General features: G+C 39.8%; 1 long non-coding RNA gene across 1 annotated transcript in view; it reads right to left on the reverse strand.

The window, feature by feature from the left end:
• Positions 1–4,020: 4,020 nt before the first annotated feature.
• Positions 4,021–22,108, reverse strand: part of LOC104992882 — a 174,345-nt gene continuing 156,257 nt past the window's right edge. The window contains exon 4 of the long non-coding RNA XR_825764.1: positions 4,021–4,334. This is a non-coding gene — a long non-coding RNA (uncharacterized LOC104992882). The remainder of the gene's footprint in view (positions 4,335–22,108) is intronic.

Below are 22,108 nucleotides of genomic sequence, written 5' to 3' on the forward strand. Positions count from 1 at the left end.
TGAGACTATATTTGTTTATCAGAAAACTATTATTTCAGAAAGCTAAATATTAATCCAAGTTCAAACATGATTAGTCATCCCATTTATATCTTATCTCTGCAACCTTGCTAGTGCCCTTAAAGGATTATTAATTGTACCCTGTTCTTATCATGGGTGCAATCTACTAGAACATATATCTCTTATTAAACTGTAAGTTTCTTGAGGGAAGAGCCATGTTTGCATCTTATTGTAATGTTGGGCACAGTAGAGCTTCAGGGAGCATCCATAGGGACAAGTGATCTTGATGATAGGAAAAGGCTGTGTTTTCTAAATATTCCACAATTAATAATCACATAAGTAGCAAGGAAAACAAATATTATTTTTTTTTAAAAAGCAACCTTGACAGTGCCTAATAAGAAATATAAAGAAGAACACAGTCAAATAAGCCAAATGTCTCCATTAGATTATTACTTTCATTAACAATGTTGATATTAAATTACAACATAAAGAACTCATGCATGATTTAAAAACTCAAAACCACCAAAGTAAAAAGTAAAAGCTTCTCTCTTAACAAAGCCCACCGAAACTCAAGTGCAACTAGTATATATAATTTCTTACGACTTCTTTCAGAAACCATGAACATTCATGGAGGTAGCCATTTATGCAATATAAGCACATATATATATGTGTATGTGTGTTTATATTTATACATAATAGTAGATATAAAATATATGTGAAATACATATGCATATGTTTATATGTAAACCTAATGAAAAATGTCATATGTATATAAGAAATCATATATACCACAGTCCCTTTGATTTTTCAACTTAATACGCCTAGGTATCTTTCTACTCATAATTTAACAATATTCTATTGACAGATACTCTGTTATCAAAATTATTTTTTCCAAGCATCTTTGCAAAAAGATGTGTATCTATGGCACACAAATGTAAATTGCATATGAAAGATTATACGTATGGATATGCTACGTTTGTGTGTGTGTGTGTGTAACTTATATAACTTCTAGAAAAGTATTTATTTTGAACTTGGAGACACATCAATACATTTTTCTCCAGAAAGTCTGGAGGAGGTGGTAAGCCTGCCTCCGACCTCTCTAGCTCTGGGGAGAAACCAATCTTAGCATTTATTTCATCAAAGAGATGAAAAATGGTATTCTGTTATCACTTCAATTTGCAATTTTTAAAACTATAAGTAAAATTGAGACACTAAATAAATTTTATATATATTTCTCTAAATTGTTTTCTATTTTTTAGTCAATTTGTTTGAGCTTTTATTAATGACAAAAATAGACCTTTGTCAAATGATGAACACATTCTTTCCTAGGTTGGCTTTGATAGTCAGCCTTTTAAAAGTTGCAGTATTAGTTTTGTCATCCAGAATATTTTTAGTCAAGAATATCTCCCATATTTTATCATATCTGAATTTTGTGTTTATTAGGAACATTTACCCACTCCAGGATGAAAACCAAATTCATACATCCTTTATTCTAAATGGTTTATTTACTGATTTATGAATCCTGATTTTAAAACCTTTTAATCTTATGTATGTTTATATATTTGCTATATGGGATTCCCAGGTGGCTCAGTGGTAAGGAATCTGCCTGCCAGTGTAGAAGACAGTGGTTTAATCCTGGGTGGGGAAGATCTCCTGGAAGCCAAAAATGTCAACCCACTCCAGTATTCTTGCCCGGAAAGTCTCATGGACAGAGAGGCCTGGTGGAGCCTGGCAGGCTGCAGTCCATGGGGTCCCAAAGAGTCAGACGTGGCTGAGCAACTGAGCACGCAGCAACACACAGCATACATTTGATATATAGAAAGTTTGGCAAAGTCAGGAATCTTAGGTTGGCTCATCTTTCTGTTTTGCTTTTCCATATAATTATCTGGTCTCCTCCCTCCGCCCACAACCCCGACCCTCAAATGCCCACAGGTCCTCTCCTAAGAGAACGGTTTGAGGGAGTAGCCTTGTAACTTTGGTTGCCGCACCTGGCATTTACCCTCTTGGCTCACTGAAGTTCCACCATCAAGGCTGGTGTCTCAGTGATGTATCTTCCTCTAGCAGGGACACAGTAAGGAGTTCTGAGGACTTACTTCAGAGAAACCATGCATCAGAGAAAGCCTGGATTGTTTCCTTCCCTCTGGAGTTTTCACTCCTCATAAAGGCAAGTGGTGAAAGACTTGGCCTTCTCCCTTAACTGTGAAGAGGGCTGGAAGGAACTGCCTTGAGATCTCCCACAGTGCCTCTTTGTGTGCAGCTCTGTGGCTTCCTGGCTCCGGAGGATGCCAAGCAGCCTGGGAAGCTCTGGCGCTTCCTCCACCGTCTCCTGCCCCCTTCACTTAGTGATGTGGATTTTTGGACGCTTCCGGCCAGCAGCCCTTTCCACCGGGTGAGCGCTGCTGACAGAAATTTGTCCCTGCTTATTTGTTTTCATTCTTCTCCTATGGCGACGTTGGAGGGTGGGAGTGGGAAACGTTTGAGATCTGGTTTTACTCCCCTATCTTAAATAACAGGAAGTTCAAACTATTGTAATCATTTTTAAATCATCCACTGTCATGGGAAAATGGCTAAAATAAATAGCCCGCAGTGCTCGTTTCAGTAAAGAAAATGGTGTCTTTTGAGAAAAGATCATTAAAATCCAAGAAAAAGTTCAAAAGGAAATTTTGATCAATGTTATTAATTGATCCATACTAATATAGGAGAACTTCTTACTTAAATCTTCCTTGGAAGCAACAGTTCTTATCAAATTCTTCCAAAGCCACTTAAACTTGAAAGGATATAACATTAATCCTTTTTGCCCCTGCTTCCTATCACTGGCAGAAACAAAATTAAAAAAAAATTATGAATCTAGAATACTAATACAACAGTGGAATCCATGTATTTTCCCCCCATGGCAATTCAACAGCTGTTCTATGGGAACCAAGCACATTTACCATTGAAACAATATGGGAAATTAATAACTCTGAGCACAACTTAGATCACTGCTTTACCTATGAGTTTCCAGGCTCAAATCTGATTTTAAATATAGGTAAACAGGCTTTAAACAAATGTCACAGACTTGTATTGCTCTAGGGATGCATTGAAAACTTTGAATATTCCAGCTTTACATTCTTCATAACCCAGGCAGATTCAAATAATCATCATTGGAATTCTCTTCTTTTCCCACTTCTCAACATTCTGGATTTTTCTTCACATTTTCACAAAGCCGATATAATCTGGAAAAAAATAAAAACAGCATACATGAATCTCTTTCCAACATTTGGGTTATGGCTCTTAAGAGAAGCTTCATGTTTTTGACTCACAGAAGATCTGTGGAAAATGCCCTCCAGGATAAATTTTCTTCTGCGCCTACAAAGATGAAAGACTCCTACCAGAGGGATAACATTTGCCTCAAGCTTTCACACTGTTATATCCAGCTTCCTTACTTGTGCACCATTCCAGTTAACTATAGTCAGGTCCACCAAGCAGAATCACCACCCATGACCTTGTCTGCCATTTAGAAAATGACTTCCCAAACCACAGAGGGTTAATTTGCAACACACCTTTCCCTACAAGGGTTTGTTTCTCTTTCTGAAGAGTCCAAGGTGGTGATAACCAGGGCAATATCTTTTCTGACACTGATATTTCTGTTTTAAAAAATATAACAAAAAGTCAAACTCAAAACACAGAATTTTTTCCCCCCCCGAACTTTCCACAGAAGGTCTCAAACTACAGCCCTGGGCCTGTGGATTCCTCAGAAGCTACCAGATTGTGTAATGTACTATCGCAGGCCGTCATGTAAGAGCCCTGCTCCAGTCACATCCAATAAGTAATCTGGCATGCAGAAAAGTTAACTAAATTAGTGGCCGATTGGGACACTTGGTGACCTACTCTTTAGGAACTAAGTCCTCTGAACTTTTCCATTCGGCTTTGCCTTCATACTTTAATAGGGACCGAATCCCCATTAACAATTGAGCGGCGACAATAAGTGCCATCAGGAAAAGGAAATTCAATTTTCGTGGGGGATGACAGCCTTACCTTTTCGCGCTTAATTGGCCGTATTGTCTCCAAAAGTTAATTGGTTACTTAGTCCAGGTAGTTAGTAAAATGTTTAGCTGCGTCAAAAAGCTCAGGCTCCCACTGTTAATGGGGCATGAAATGGAATGTTTGATACTGCAAATAAAATCAGTGATATTCAAGGATGTTATGGTAGGTAATGCGTTGAAACTGCCATTTAATGGGTCCTGGAAGATTAGGGTAGTGTCAGCCGGAACCGCCCGGGCTCTTTTCTGACATTGTTAGTTGCCTCTTCATTTACTTAACGGCTGTCTGCACTGATTACATAGGCATAAAACTCCCTGCAAAAAAACAACAGAGACACGCTCTATTAGCAGTCCAATTAGAACTATTTGCATATTACAGTTCATTTCTGCTTAAGTGAATCCCTAATACAACTTTAGGAAAAAAAATTCTATTGTGTCATTTGAAAGAAAGAGAAAAGAAAAGACTTAAAGGTGATCTCTCTCTTCCTCTTCCTTTCCTTGTCTCACCTTATCCTTTTTCCTTTTCTCTCACTTTCTCCCTTCCACCTCTAATATTTATTATCTATCTTGGGTAGAAAGGAGAAAATGAAAACTTTAAACTTGAGACAGTTTTGTCGATGTTCCTGAAGATGAAGACATACTTGTGGTCATTCAGTTCTACAAAAATGCAGAGTGGTGTCATGCCAGGGGAATGCTTCATTTAGAGAAATGAGTCGACTTTTGAGAGATGTCTCCAGTTTGTTTTACATCCGCTATTGCTTTGAATTTTCAAGCAAGCAGTTCATATCTGTAACATCATCCCTGGTGAGTCAGAGCCCTTTATAATGGCCTCGGTGTCACCTACCTACACAATCATGGAGAAGAGAAATGGGGTTCCAGTGTCTGCCTCTGCACCTCTCAAGTTTCCAAACATAGTAAATTTGGTGGGTGTTCAACTGCACATGAGGTTAACACATGAAACTGATTCCTTTTTTCACAGGTGAAGACAGTGATTAACCTGGCTGAAGCCAGACTAGAGATCTTACTTTTTCAGAAGTGTCTCTTCTTTTCCAAAAGGTTGTTCTAAGTAATAGCCATCAAGTGATGCTATTACTTAGAAAGGCATTGAGTGCTCAGTTGCTCAGTCATGTCTGACTCTCTGAGGCCCCATGGACTGTAGCCCACCAGCCCATGGGGTTTTCCAGGCAAGAATACTGTAGTGCGTTGCCATTTCCTACTCCAGGGGATCTTCCCAACCCAGGGATTGAACCCATGTCTCTCATGTCTCCTCCATTGGCAGGAGCACCACTTGACCACTAGCGACACTTGGGAAGCCCATCTCTAGGACACCAATGAATTAAAAACAGCGTACTTTCTTAAGCGGATGCTGTGAGAATGCATGGAGTGTTTTAAGAGAGCAAGTACAGCTTACAGCAAATGTTTTTAAGATGCTCCATAGGCGTTCATATTATTCCCAACTCTCCTTAAGTCCTACGAGTTAACAGGAGACAGAGAGACTGTAGGGATGGCTCTTAGGCAGCCAAGGAGCTATTTTTTGGAATTGGAAAAGGGCCTCCTGCGCTTTAGGAGATACACAGTGACTGGGGGCTGGGTGTGACAGTGGGCCCAGTGCGTATGAGAAAAGGCATCTCCCTGGCCGGGGGCGAGGATGAAGACGCCAGGTTAGGAAGGTTAAAAGCACTCAGGATCTTACATAAGTCACTACTGCTGACCCCTACTGCTGGCTCTGCAACCTCTTGCTGAACATTTTATTCAGAATGAATAAATAGCTCCTGCAAGTATATAAATTCAGGGAGCACAGGACTAGAAACCACTCCCAAAGCGTCTGGACTTGACAGCAGAGGAGCAAAGAGCCTGAGAGGGAGAGAACACTTTCCTTTGGGGAATGACTGTGACCGTGAACTTCATCAGGCTGACAGCCTATCTTTAGATAAAGCCCTGGGTCCCCTCCCTGGGTTCAGTGCATGGCCCTGAATTTTCCCAGACCTAAGATCAGTGAAGGCCACCACATCTGACCATTGATTTGCCTCCTCACCCCGAACAGATTCGAACATGACGCGTGAATGGGAATGAATTGCAGCCATTTGGTTGATACTGGGGATGGCTTCTTACAAGAGCCCAGGAACACCTTCCGATGTCCACATGCCAATGTAAATACCTTCAGTGTGTTTTCAGAGCCTCCACCACCCTATTCTCTTTTGCCTGCCACCCTCATTTCAGAGGTCAGCCCACCACATCTACAATTATTCAGATTCACCAGTTGATCACAACAAACAGGGCAACAAGGAGGGGGAATACTGAAGGTGATGAAAAAACTCTTCAAGAAATAGCGATTTCTAAGGAGTCCTTTTTCTGTTGTTTTTTGTTTCACCTCTCGTCTGCTATTTTAAGTGCAACACGTCCACAATTGTATGGAAACGCGCAAAGGAGAGACAGCAACAATAAGAGCCAGGCAAGCCCAGAGCAGTGTAAACAAACCGAACAAAAAAGCCTATCAGAGGGGAAGGTAGAATCCTCGATCTGTCATTTTCAATTCTTTTCACCCCATGAGTGGCGACGCAGTGTGAAGCGTGTTGGCGCTGGCTGCCATAGGTATTGTTTGGATGCCCCGTTGGGTCCTCCGTGCCCTCCCTCCTGCTTCTCTGACGCTCTCATTAACGCCGCCGCCAGATGAGCACGGGCAGAGGCGGAGGCTGACATGCCGGCCTGTTGCCTCGGCGCGTGGCCCTGCCAGCGGTGGCGAGGCCGTGCCAGGGACCGGGAGCCAGGCAGCCCGGAGACACGCACTTTCGCCCCTGGAAGCAGGCTTTGCACCCCGCCAGGAAAACGGCTCTCAGGAAAAGCACTGTCTGCTAGTAAAATGGACTAAATCAGTAAACAGTGATTAAGGCTCTGGCTCCGGCTGACTGTTGTCACCACCTCAGACACATGGCTGCTTCTCCTTACATGCACGCACGCACACACACACACACACACACACACACACACACACACGAAACCAAAGGGGGAAGGGAGGAATCCTCAGGATGGCCAAAGCTGAGGGAGTGAAGTGAGAAGTTAGGCAGAGAGAAGGATTTGTGTTCCTTCAAAGTGAGATGCTTTCTTATCCTGAAAAATAAAATGAATATTTTAGGATCTTCATTTCCCTCCCTTTTGTTCTCTCTCTTTTTTTTTTTTTTTTCATTTTAGATGTGTGATGAGAATTGCCTTTCTAAATAAAATATCAAGTCACAAATGTAAGCCGGCATTTGTCCAATTCCACATCCCCTCCTTTTTTGTCTGGTTGGATCCTACTCATAATGCAATCTCAATTTCTCAGATAGGTGGGATAAATCAGAGGTAGCCTTTAAAAATGCTGATGTGTGCTGTTTAGTAGAAGCATGTCATTTCATTGAGTTGCCTTAAGCCAGAAGAATAAATTCCAAATGCACATGTATACATTGGCATCAATCCATCTATTTATAGATAGAGATAGATACCATATATGTCTATTCATGAGGCTTTCCTGGTGGCTCAGCAATAAAGGGATTCCCTTGTGGCTCAGCTGGTAAAGAATCCACCTGCAATGCAGGAGACCTGGGTTTGATCCCTGGGTTGGGAAGATCCCCTGGAGAAGGAAAAGGCTACCCACTCCATTATTCTGGCCTGGAGAATTCCATGGACTGTATGGGGTCCCAAAGAGTTGGACACGACTGAGCGGCTTTCACTTTCCCTTTTCTTCAGCAGTAAAGAATCTGCCTGGAATGCAGCAGAAAACAGAAGACACGGGTTTGATCTCTGGGTCGGGAAGATCCCCTGGAGGAAGGCATGGCAACCCACTCCAATATTCTTGCGTGGAGAATTTCATAGACAGGGGAGCCTGGCAGTCCAAAGGGTTGGACACTGCAAAGAGTTGGACACTGAAGCAACTGAGCATGCACACATATCTATGTATGGATACATATATTCACTATATATAATATCTATCCTATTTTTAATCTTTTTACAACACTCTAACCACAATAATTAGAAATGCATTAGGTTTTTATCAAAATGTTTTCACATGGAGCATACTCACTGTACCTGCACTTTGAATCAAAGAGAGAAGGCTGACTGAAACTCTAGAATACATAAGTATAATTCAAAAACACTCTTGACAACAGTCAGAAACAAGCAGAACTGGGTCTTCTGAGTGCAGTTCCACATACCGTAGAAGAAACAGCAATGAACAGTACAGACACAGAATCTAGGTCTCATAGTTGCCAACAAGCTGATCATGAATCAGAAACGTGAACCACGAGAAGCTGGTGGATTCATGAGAAGTTACTACACCCTGGCCAGCTCCTAGAGGAGACTGTATTTAGCCTTGTGCTTGTGCTATGCTTAGTCACTCAGTCGTGTCCTACTCTTTGTGATCCCGTGGAATACATAGCCCGCTAGGCTCCTCTGTCCGTGGGGATTCTCCAGGCAAGAATACTGGTGTGTGTTGCTATGCCCTCCTTCAGGAGATCTTCCCAACCCAGGGATTGAACCCAGATCTTCTGCATTGCAGGCAGATTCTTTACTGACTGAGCCACCAGGGGAGTCCTAGACAACCTTAACTTGCTTCAGAGTGGGATGGTTCAAGTTTGCTTATGAAGAGTCAAGGAAGTGCGACTTTTTTTAATTTAAAGGAAAAGAAAAATATGGCAAAAATTTAATGTGTTCACACAGGGAGCTGATAGTCCTCAAAAGAAATTACTAAATATTTGCATAGATTCTCTCCCAAATGTCTCTAAAAGACAAGAGTTTTGTTAATAGCCACTCAGGTTTTTTTTTGAGGCATTGTCAAAATTGAGGGGCATAGCATCTCACATTTGTGGTGTTCCCTACAGCAAAGCTAACATTGTTCATAAATGGCTCTGAGTGCTGGAAACCAGACACACTAGGGGAAGGGGAAATAAAGAAATGAAGGGGAAAATCCCAAGATGGAGGAAAAAAAAGAAAAAGAAGAGGTTAAGTTTATTTGTGGATAGTCAGCTAGTAGACACTGGTGTTGAAGGGAATGCAGGGATCTTGGTTTATTTGACCCAGACTTGTCAGTGGGGTGTAATAATAACAGTAATGGTAATAATAATAATAGGAAGAAGAGGGAGGAGGAGAGAGGAGAAAGGGGAAGAGGGGAAGAAGAAGGAGGAAGGGGAGAAATATTCATAGACGTGCTAAAAGTTTCTTGGTCATTAGCAATCATTGATATCCATTTTGACACAACATAACCGTGTCTAGGAAAAGGCTTAATTAACTTACTAACCCACTCTCTCTAGGACTTCCCAGGTGGCACAGTGGCAAAGAATCCACCTACTAATGCAAGAGACACAGGTTTGATCCCTGGGTAGGGAAGATCCCCTGGAGTGGGAAATGGCAACTCACTCCAGTATTCTTACCTGGAAAACTCCATGGACAGAGGAATCTAGCAGGCTATGCAGAGAATCAGAAAAGACTGAGGGACTGAGCACACATGCACCATTATCTCTAGGGATTTTTGACAAGCATTTGATCACTTCCCTGTTAATGACAGAAGTATTGAGAGAATTCTCTACATGTAGGCAAATCACTGAACCATTGCAAGGTTTATTATTTCCAAGTCTGTGTCTGTTGGAAGTGGTGGTTAGAGCCTCAATAATTACAGAAGCACTTGGAGCTGGTGAGGCCAGTGTTTGAGGACAGTCATTGCTTTGAGCACGTTGTGAGCATATATGTGTGGACTGGCTATGGAGCTGGCTGGACTCAGTGAACACTGAAACTGCAGGGCTTGTCTGGGAACCCAGAACTCCCCTACTTGAAGTCACAGCACCCTAGCACATGAACAAGACCCCATACCCCATCCCCATCCCCAATAGATTGTAACCTTATGCTGGGGTATACTCAGTGTTCCTGGGCTGGCCACCTGATGTGAAGAGCTGACTCATTTGAAAAGACCTTGATGCTGGGAAAGATTGAAGGCAGGAGGAGAAGGCGATGACAGAGGATCAGATGGTTCGATGGCATCACTGACTCAATGGAGATGAGTTTGAGTAAACTCCAGGAGTTGGTGGTGGACAGGGAGGCGTGGTGTGCTGTGGTCCATGGGGTCATAAAGAGTCAGACACGACTGAGCAACTGAACTGAACTGAACTGAACCTGGGCTTTCCTGGTGGCAAAGTGTCTGCCTATAATGCAGGAGACCTGGGTCAATCCCTGGATCAGGAAGATCTCCTGGAGAAGGAAATGGCAACCCACTCTAGTATTCTTGCCTGGAAAATCCCATGGACAGAGGAGCATGGTAGGCTGCAGTCCATGCGGTCGCAAAGAGTTGGACATGACTGAGTGACTTCACTTTCTCTCACCTTCATACTCAATGTTTGGAGGGTACCCTGATGATGTGCTCCTTGAATGAACCTTCCTGTGGCCAGAACAGTGGTGAGCACTTGTCCCAACCCTCTCCAATCCTTCATCAGGCTACACTGGGGAACGGACCCACTCTGGTCATAGCTCAGGAAACTGGCTCTGTGTGTGCGTGGGGGTGGGAGGGTGCAGGTGTATGTATGTGTGAGAGAGGAAGAGGTTTGGGGGAGGGGAGAGAGAAATGGTATAGTAACCTTTCCAGAGAATTGTAAAGGTATTTTTATATTTACATAAATATTGCAGAATTGCCCTAAGTAAACGGCACCCTGATATTATCCCCCTTTTTGAACCATGAATGCTACCCTAACAGCTCAGACTGTAAAGAATCTGCCTGCAGGAGACCCAGGTTTGATCCCTGGGTCAGAAAGATTCCCTAGAGAAGAGAATGGCAACCCACTCCAGTATACTTGTCTGAAGAATTCCATGGACAGAGGAGCCCGGTGGGCTACAGTCCACGCGGTTGCAGAGTCGGACAGGGCTGAGTGGCTAATGCTTGACTTGCACTGTTTCCAATAGTACTCATAGTAGTTCAAGGCTGCCTCTTATCAGCATTTGGAAGCCAGTTTATAGCCTCATTACTGGAAGTCATTGCTTTCCTTTACATATAATAGTAGTATTATGTGTAGTATATCATATATATTGTATGTATATTGTTCATATGTATACATATGTGTGCTGTATACATATACAACATATAACATACATTTTTCATATTATGCCAAATGCATATTATATCTATAAATATATGTGTATGTATATATTTTATTCAAGAAAATGAAGTAGATTATATCAATTCTAACTCCCCAAAAACTGCCTTTCTAGGAATTGTTATCTCCATTGGTCTCTGTATTAACAGACAAACCCTCTACACAGTCATTATTAGGGAGAACATGTGCCGTTAAAATTATATATTTGAGAAACTGGTAAAGAAGTTTGAACATATCATAGTTCAGTACAGTTCAGTTCAGTCACTCAGTCGTGTCCGACTCTTTGCAACGCCATGAACCGCAGCACGCCAGGCCTCCCTGTCCATCACCAACTCCAGGAGTCCACCCAAACCCATGTCCATTGAGTCGGTGATGCCATCCAAAAACCTCATCCTCTGTCGTCCCCTTCTCCTCCTGCCCTCAATCTTTACCAGTATCATAAGGTGACAACATAATGGAGTAAAATAGACTCCAACATCTCTTTACTCCCATTGCTTTCGCCTTTATTCATGGATAATTGCTGATGTAACTCATTGTTTGAAAGGTTTTAAAAACATTTTAGAAAGCATTTTGTTCTTGAGAAGTTCATTTGGAAATCTACAATGCCATCACAAATTTAGTGAAAACACCCTTTGCAAATATGTTTATATTGATGCTATTTGCAACCTGGCAGGATAACGTCAGTTCTGCAAATGGCCAGTGGAAGTGGGTTGTGATGATTTTCTTCATCTTGCTAAACTTCCTCCCCTCTCAGAGTGTAGGTATGATCAGAGCTGGGGGTGGTATTATCCTGCTATGTAATCTACATGGGTCCCCAATCCAAGTAAAAACAGGGCATTTGCTATGTGAACTTATCATCAAAACAAGACTCCTTCTGATGATTGCTACTTGAATCCCTTCCCATAGACATTTGGAGTTGCCACTGTTCTATAAACCCATCAACAACTTCTGATGTTAAGAGAGTCACAGTTGCTGTACAAAATTAAAAGGACACCAGGACATTTACTAAATTTTCTAACACTCCTCCTCCCAATATCAAAAGAACACATTTGCAATGATCCCTTCCCTGAATTTCCCTTTACCCTCAAACTCAACCTGACACAGCAGCTTTTTACTATCAGTTTATCCTTCCCCCCAAAATAACCCAATCTGTGTCTTTCCTTTGAATTAAGGAGCTATCTTCAAAAAGTATTGCTGACTGTCAATGTTGTTGAGGGAACAGTATACTTTAGTGGAAATGAAATAGGGGGAAAGGGAGCAGGCTAGTATCTTTAAAGAAAGACTTAGCTATAGAGGATAAAACATAGTTGGTTAAAACTGATTAAGCCCAAGATGGCAGAAGATTGGACTCCCAGTCGACCTTGAGCCTCATTATGGGCTCATTGTAATGCTTTAGCTAAACGGTTCATGTACAGGCACAATGACAGTTCTCAAGCCAACCATGAAAGGCCAGAAAGTGGGTGGTGGCCCAGTTCTTGGAAATCCCTGCCCCTTCTCTAAAACAGTTGGGATAATCTTCCCACTCAGTAAAGTGAAAGTGGTGGTCTTTCACTCCTGTCCGACTCTTGGTGACCACGTGGACTGTAGCCCTCCAGGCTCCTCTGTCCATGGGATTCTCCAGCCAAGAATACTGGAGTGGGTAGCCATTCTCTTCCCCAGGGGATCTTCCCAAGCCAGGGATCAAACCTGGGTCTCCTGTACTGCATTCGATTCTTTACTGTCTGAGCCACCAGGGAAGCCCCACTTACTAGCCTATGAAGTTACCCAGCCTATAAAAACTAGCCCCCGACCCCGCCACATTTTTAGGCCTTTTGCTTTCCGAAATGGCCCACCTTCTGTCTGTGGAGTATGTTTCTTCCCTGGCCACTCTCACTTTGCAATTCATCCTTTGCGACAGACTGCAATCTGTCTATGGGCTGTGTATCTCTAAATAAATCCACTTCTTACTTATCCCTTTTTACCTCACTGAATTTTTTATGCAATGTGACATAAAGAGCCTGAGCTTCATTAAGTCCTGAGACCAGGTATGTGATTTCATTTTAAAGACAGTGGGTTCAAGTCCCAATGTGAGTTGTGTGGTTTTTGCAGAAGCATGAACAATTGAAATGATTCAAATGCTGATTCTAATACTATTTGCTGAGTGAATTTATAGAATTAGCTTGATCTCCCCAGTGTTCAGATTCTTTAACCAAAATGTAGATGTGATAGCAGTAAATGAGCTAACCTTGTAAATTATAAAGTTACATATACATTTCATTATTATGTATTAATTTACATGTAACATCAAATAAAATAGTATTATGCTATTTTGTGTAATCAAAAACCTAAGGAAATGGAGAAGGCTAGGATTTTTTTTTTTTTTTTTTGAGATATTACACAGAGAAAGAGGAAGGCAGAACCAACTGGAGCACTCCAGGTTAAGTTGTGGACAACTGAGATGTATGTGATCCAAGGCCACCTTAAACTCAGAGAAGAGACAAAGTAGATAGAAATGGAAAGGCAAAAGAAAGATTGGATGCTTCTCAACTGGTCTAGCACCAAGCTTACTTACACTCCTAAATTATCCTGCTCTAAGGATTGCTGTATAGGGGGTCATTGTTCCTTGATGGTCAAAGTTTAGTGTTCTCTGCACCCAAGGTGAATCAGCTCCATTAGGGAAAAGTGATCAGAAATCATTTTATTTGCTATATGTTTACCTCTGTTACTCCTAGAAGAAAGCCTTAGTGAACAAGAATTCTTCTAGTATGGTTTATGGCCTTTAATCAGAACAGCAGTTTGAAACGGAAACAGATAGTTTCAGACTGAAATGCAAATCAGATTCCTGAACATACCCACATATATTCACTACTATTTTCATCATTGATTAACCAGCCACATGACCTTTTCAGTAAGAGAAATAATTGGCAGTTTTAGCAAACAAAAAATTGATCCCATTACTCAGGATGAGAATTTTCCACCTTTTTCAAAAGAGATGCTTATTAAAGAGGTCAGTTCCTTCTTTTTTACCCCCCCTTTCAGGGTCATGCATATGTAAGTAAGCATGGCTATTATGTGCCATCTATGAGAATGGACGGGTGAGCCATAAACACAAACATTCAGATGCAGCCGGGTCTCCGGCGTCCTGTTCTCCAATTACAGTAATGTTGATGACATATCTAGTTTAATGCACATGGCATTAAAGTAGTCCCCCTTTTTCTAGGAAAATCTAATTACACCAAACCCAAGCACTCAATCAAACCTGTTATTCTGTGGCTAAACAGCCTGGCGTTAATGCAATTTGAGGAGATCCAGGCCGTGACTGGAAACGTCATGTATTAACAATATCTAATGGGGGCTCCCGTAGGTAAATGAATATGCTAACAAGCAAGATCACTGCTAAATCTAATATCTTTAAGCTGTTTAATTCCAAACAGTCCCTTAATAAATCAATTGACCGGGAGAGCTGATGCCCCTATCAATTATTCAAGAGGGCAAATAAATATTTCAGATGATTTGATAGGAAGGCTAGTCCTGGTCTTATAGAAAGCTTTGCGTTTCATTAGCCTCTTGCTAAAAGTTTTATAATGAACAGAACACAGGTGGCATCCCCACTGCAGAAATGGGAATGGGAGAAGCAGGAGATGGGAGATCAAGACTTCCTCACTGCTGCACTACTCCATTATCCAGACTTTTCTTCTGTAATGTGAAAATTGGAGTCAAGTCCCCCAAAGCATTATCATTCTCTGCAATCACAAAGGAAATTAAAATGATCAAAAGTATGTCATATTGCAAGGGTCTTAATTGTAATTCCTATTGGAAATGCAATTATCAGATACCAATATCATGGGTATAATTTATGCAGTTCCACATCCAAATAGCCCTTCACCAAATATTTAATATTATCAATTCCATTTTCCAGAAGAAAAAACTGAGTTCCCCTAGTCATAAAGTGCTGAATAGGTCACCTATGTTTGAAAGCAGGCACTTTTTTTTCAGCTTTAGAGATCATTATTCATATTGAAAGCATACATTCCTGTTTAACTTGATGTCTGTCTTTTGAATAATCTATTCCAGCTTCTGATCCTTTTTTACAAGAAAAAAAAAGAAAGAAAAGAAAACTACATTAAAGTGATTAACATCATTTTCCTTAACGTGCATGTGAATATATGTGCACTTAAAATGAACTTGTTAGAGAAAAATTAGAGGGAAAAAAATGAATGAAGTCAAGTTACCAAGCTCTGGGATATTGCACAGGAAGAGGGTCCCCTATAACTTCTTATTTTATATTGTGGGTGTAGTAACCTAGATTCTACTGGAAATGTTTGAAAACTGCTGATGTCTTATTCCCATATTATCTGTGAAAGGGAAGAATTTTTTTCTATTTTTCCTTAAGCATTGGAATTGATCAAACAACATTTGATCAAATTTTGTGTGTGTGGGCCATGAAACTAAAATTGCGTGTCATTTCTTAACAGCATTTTACAGTTTACAAATGTAAAATCTCAGTTAAATTACTATAAGCATTATTGTTATGAGAAGTACTGTAAAGTAGAAAAAGAATTTAGATCACCTGAAAAATAAAACTTAATTGTCAGAAGGTTTGAACATAAAAACATTTGACTACTATTTTTCTAAATGGAAAAGATCCATATAAAAATCACTGAATGAGGATTTTCTGTGCACGCAGTTATACTCTACAAAATACTCAATGAGCTATGAAAGAGACATCTCAGCTACAGAAAATCATAATTTAAATGTTAGATTTGTTCATTTTCAGCTTCATGAATCAATAGAGGAAATCCTTTACATTATTCTGTAAGTAAAATCTGGTCATGTTTAAAATCAGATTTTGGTATTTCCATTTATCAGAAATATCTTTTCAGGGAGCCATTTAATTAAATGTTTATTTGTTTAGTATTCTAAATCCCATTGGAATCATGAAGGATTTGAACGAGATGGCAGACTGAGCACATGAGGAAATATTCCCATTCTGTCCTGTCCCCAGTAACTAGTAACTGCAGAAAGCAATTTTTATTTTTTTAAAATTTAACTACATCTGAAAAAAAGAACAGAAACATACTACATCAGAAATTAAAAAGAAATCTGAAAGATGAAAGGTATGTGAAATTAGATTAAGGAAGGAGATAAGAACCAGAAATCTATCAGGAAAATACGATGTTGAAGGTGGCATTATCTCCTGGGTTACTCCAAAGTGAAATGCAAAAGACACATCCCATGGAGTGATGCTTTTGTTATCACATCAGGAGGATTCAGGGAACCAAGCTCACTCCAACTCTCAATCTTTCTGAAAGCACTGAGAAAGAGTATGGTGACACCCAGACTGAAATGGACATATCCATACTCAGAAGATGAAGTGATACTGTTCCCTCCTCACCAGGCAACTCATTTTATGTGTCTATACCATAACCAGAGGAAGGCCTCTGTAATTGAATGTGTGCAGATGTCTAAGAAACACACAACTGATCAAAGACGAGAAGGATATCTACCTCCACAAATTATAGTTTTGGAAACAGAGTTAATAGGGCAAATAGATAAATATATTAAAATAAGTGAGTTAAAATCCTAAAAAGAAATGTAAGAAGTTATATAATCTAGTAAAGAAGTACATAAAGATTTTGGAAATGAAATTCCAATCATAAAATTATTATTAATATTAAAGCAATGTGATTTTGACCCAATGATCAAATAACAGAATATGTACAACTGAAGAATATATTTAGTGATCTGGAAGACAGGCAGATACTTACATAGGCCCCCATCAACACTATTCTGATAAAAATTGATCTTACACTAACTCTTGCTAAAATTCAGATTCAGATATGTGATGCTTCAGAGCAATTGTTGAAAACAAATAAACCATCTCTCTCTTCCTCTAGAATCCTCATTTTTTTCTCAGATTTAAGTAAACCATCAGATCACAGTTAAGAGCAAAACTAAAAACAGAGTTGCCACATGATCACTAAAAACAGAGTCCCTGAATGTTATCTGGAGAAAACCATAATTAAAAAAAAATATATGTTGACTCCCCTGGTTGTCCAATGGTTAAGACTGTACTTCCACTGCAGAGGTCATAGGTTAGATCCCTGGTTAAAGAAGTTCCACAGTCCATGGAATTCTCCAGGCCAGAATACTGGAGTGGGTAGCCTTTCCTTTCTCCAGAAGATTTTCCCAATCCAGGGATCAAACCCAGGTCTCCCGCATTGCAGGCAGATTGTTTACCAGCTGAGCCACAAGGGAAGCCTACAAGCCAAATGGTATAGCCAAAAATGAAAAAAGAAAAAAAAGAAAAACTAACTAAATAAGTTCCTGAAAAAAAAATTAAAAAGATACATGCAACTCAATGTTCATTTCAGCACTATTTTACAATATCCAGGACATGGAAGCAACCTGAATGCCCATCAACAGATGAATGGGTAAAGATTATTGTGGTACATACATACAATAGAATATTATTCAGCCAGAAAAAAGAATGAAATCATGCCATTTACAGTGGCATAACATGACATGGATGTCATATCAAGAAAACAAACTATGGTCACAAAGTGGGGAGGGTTGCAGGAGGCATACATTGGGAGTTGGAATTGACATATACAGACTACTAGATATCAAATAGATAACTAACAGGACCTATTTTATAGCAGAGTGAACTCTACTCAATACTCTGCAATGGCCTATATGGAAAAGAATCTAAATAAGAGTGTGTGTGTGTATATATATATACATGCATATATATTTTGTTGTACAGCAGAAACTAACACAACGTTGTAAATTAACTATACTCCAATGAAGATTAATTTAAAAAGAGTGTAAAGTCATCTTAACTTTACAGAGAAATACCTTCTCTCAGCTTTCACTGAAGGATATTATAGGAAATGCCCTTCTGAATAATGGGCTTCCCTGGTGGCTCAGAGGGTAAAGCGTCTATCTGCAATGCAAGCGACCCAAGTTCGATCCCTGGGTTGGGAAGATCCCCTGGAGAAGGAAACAGCAACCCACTCCAATACTCTTGCCTGGAAAATCCCATGGACAGAGGAGCCTGGTGGGCTACAGTCCACGGGGTGGCAAAGAGTAGGACACGACTGAGCGACATCACTTTCTTTCTTTCTTTTCTTTCATGTTTTTGGAAGTTCAAAGTTGAAGATATTGCCACTATATTACTTAATGTCCCTTAGATGAAGATTTATATAATATGTTTTATGCTTGACAGCATCAAAAAAGTAAATGTTTTCTCAGGTGATTTTCTTTATATTATAATAAGAAATCTATGTCAATATGCATCCCTTTTGCTTTGTCTGCCAGGAAGGCCCTAGTTAAATTTAATAATTAACTAAATGATTCCATATATATATATATAAACATATATTTTTATGTTCATAACAATATTAATTCTGGTTTGTTATTAAAATTTAACCAGTTTTTTACAGAAATGGGATGACTAAATATTTAAAAATATTTTAAGCTATCTAAAATTTCGTAGCTGTTTATGAACATTTATACAAGTAATAAGCCATAAATTGGATAGGGTGCCATAATTTATCTAGGAGAATCTCGTCAAAGTGATGTATCAGGATCTTATAGAACACCTGCTGCTGCTGCTGCTGCTAAGTCGCTTCAGTCGTGTCCGACTCTGTGTGACCCCATAGACGGCAGCCAACCAGGCTCCCCCGTCCCTGGGATTCTCCAGGCAAGAACACTGGAGTGGGTTGCCATTTCCTTCTCCAATGCATGAAAGTGAAAAGTGAAAGTGAAGTCGCTCAGTCGTGTTCAACTCTTCGCGATCCCATGGACTGCAGCCTACCAGGCTCCTCCACCCATGGGATTTTCCAGGCAAGAGTACTGGAGTGGGGTGCCATTGCTTTCTCCGATAGAGCATCAGATTGAGTTCTATTTTATTAGAATCAAAGCAACCCGTTATAACTTCTACTTACTCTCAAAGCTGGTCAAATATTACTGTCACATCTTCCTCAGAAAAATGAGCTTTACAAAGAACTGTCTTATTTTCCTCATTAGAAAGTGAAGTTGCTCAGTCGTGTCCGACTCTTTGCGACCCCATGGACTGTAGCCTACCAGGCTCCTCTGTCCATGGGATTTTCCAGGCAATAGTACTGGAGTGGATTTCCATTTCCTTCTCCAAGGGATCTTCCCAAACCAGGGATTGAACCCAGGTCTCCTGCATTGTAGACGGATGCTTTTCCGTCTGAGCCAGCAGGGAAGTATTTTCCTCATTACTAGGTATGTAAACTTACATCTTGCACTCCTATCCTTTCATGAATTGGGTTTAAAGGGAAGGGAATATGGAGGAGGATGTGAAATTTGATGGGAGTTTGACTTGATTATATTATTACTTCATTTACTTTATTATTTGATGAAGTTTTTACTTTATTATATTTTTTCTAACAGAAATCTATAAGGAAATGAAGTTCTTGAATGACATTATAAACCAATTAGACTTATACATTACACTTGAACCAGAGACAGCAGAATAAATGTTTTTCTTGAGTACACTAGGCTATAGTTTATGCCACAAAACAAATCTGAATAAATTTAAAGAGATGGTTGCTAACATTGTATCTTGTCCAATCACAATGAAATGAAACTAAAAATCAATAGAAAAGGAAAACTGAACAATTCACAAATATGTGATAAGAGTAGGGAGCATTTCTTAATGATAATAAAAGGGAAGAAGGAAAGAAAGGGATGGAGAATGTGGGTGAATTTACATAATCATCACCTGGGAAAGAGGATATCTTTTGAATGTATAGTACAGACGCCTCAGACTATTACAGAATTGTCTGTTTCTCCCTTCAATTCTGCCAGTGTTGCTTGGTATCTTTTGGGGCTCTGTGCATATATACTTATACTTGATTCGTCTTCATGATGACCCTTTTATCAATATGTAATTTTCCTCTTTGTCTCTAAGAAGAGCTGTTAAAGTCTATTTTGTCTGATATTAATATAGTCACCATAGTTCTCTCTTTGGTTGCTATTTACCTGGAAAATCTTTTCTATTTTCAATTTTATCCTTTTGGGGCCTTTAGATCTAAAATGAGTCACTTTTAAACCATGTGTCATGGGATCTGGGGCTTCTCAGGTGGCCCCAGTAGTAAAGAACCCACCTGCCAATGCAGGAGACATAAGAGATGAGGGTTCAATCCTGGATAGGGAAGATCCCCTGGAGGAGGACATGGCAACCCACTCCAGGATTCTTGCCTGGAGACTCCCATGGACAGAGGGGCCTGGAGGGCTACAGTCCTTAGGGAGGCAAAGAGTGGGACACGACTGAAGCGACTTAGCACAGATGGACACATGTCGTTGGATCTTGTGTTTCTTTTTTAATCCATTATCCCAATTTCTGCCTTTTGAATTGAGAGTTTAATCCATTTACACTTAAATTTTGTGGAAGGGGTCTTACATCTGCTTTTTACTTGTTTTTTGTATCTCTTATATCGTTTTTGTCCCTTTTTTCTATTACTGCTTTCTGTTTTGATTAGTTGTTTTTTTGTAATGGCATGTGTAGATTTCAGGCTTCCCTGGTAGTTCAGGAACCTGATAGCTTCCCTGATAGTATGCAGTTTTTATTTTGTATGTGCATATTTGTGTGTATATGTGTGTTTGATTGTTGAAAGTGTGATAGTCTATTCTTTTGAGACTTGCCCAAATTATTTTTTCAAAGACTATTTTATGTCCTGTGCGATCACGAAAGTCTCTGAGTTTTTATCTTATGTTCAGATAATGTTTTGATAGAAATTTCCTTGAATTTCAGGAGCTCTTCCACTCATTGTGGATTGACTTGACTATTCTGGGGCATTCCATCAACGTTTATTTTGGCCTGCTCTAAATTTAGGGATCAGCCCAAGGTGAAAGCTTAGGTTTTCACAGGATTCTTTTGAGGAAGCATCTTGCCTGGATATGTGCATGGCCTTCTAAATAAACTCCTTTTTATTTTTTGTAAATGTTTTATTTTGTATTGGGGTATAGCTGATTAACAATGGTGTGATAGTTTCAGGTGGACAGTGAAGGGATTCAGCCTCACATATATCCATTCTCCCCCGAACTCCCCTTCATCCAGGTAAATTCCTTTTTAAACATTATTGCTTTTGAATGTTTTTTTAAAATATAGATTTATTTATTTTAATTGGAGGTTAATTACTTTACAATATTGTATTAATTTCTCTAACTTTATGCTAGCTTTTCCTCCCAGCTTTAGATAGATGGTTACTGCATAGTCTACTCATAAACACTTGCTCCAGGTATCTCCTGGTCCATTGTCACCTTACATTTTTTACAACGTCTATTGTTTTCCTGTCTGAATTCTGATTCAGGCAAGATAGAGATCATTACCACTTAAATTAGTCTTTTAGCTATCCCGCAAAAAGATTAGAAAAAGTGTCTACAATGGTTTGTAGATAAGATCTATGTCATTCCCTCTGGTTCAGGAGAGGCACCTGGGTAGAAGATCCACTGCTGTGCCAGGCAAAGAGTGGGGTCAAGCAGGCAATAGAACAACACAAAGTTTTCCCTTTAAAAATAAATCTTTCTTGACTGGCTGATCATTCGGTTGCCCTAAGCCTGTGGTTATTTTACAGAGCTCTGACAAAGTTGGTTCAGACAGTTTCTCCTTAGTTTTTTATTTGCTTGTCTATTTGCTTCTTATTTAATCTTTTATTTGGGCAAGGGAGAAACAAAATCTTAAGAGATTCCTGATGCACAACTTTGTTTCCTAATGAATTTTTAAGCTGCCACATTGTTGAAAGCCTTAGACAAATGGGTGAATAAGCCAGAATGCTAAATTAAATGAAACAGAACCAAGTAATAATAGCTTAAAAGTGTTATCAGTTTTAAAAATAAGACTACTAAACCAATGGATTTTTCACATACCAAAACTAAACAATGTAGAGACTGGCAGTCTTTCCCGCTGACAAGGTCTGCAAGTTTTTATAAAGGGAAATGTTTCCATTTCTGCCACAAAAAATATTCAGA

The sequence above is a fragment of the Bison bison genome, unplaced genomic scaffold (assembly GCF_000754665.1).
Source record: "Bison bison bison isolate TAMUID 2011002044 unplaced genomic scaffold, Bison_UMD1.0 scf7180017864227, whole genome shotgun sequence".
NCBI classification, from domain to species: Eukaryota; Metazoa; Chordata; class Mammalia; order Artiodactyla; family Bovidae; genus Bison; species Bison bison.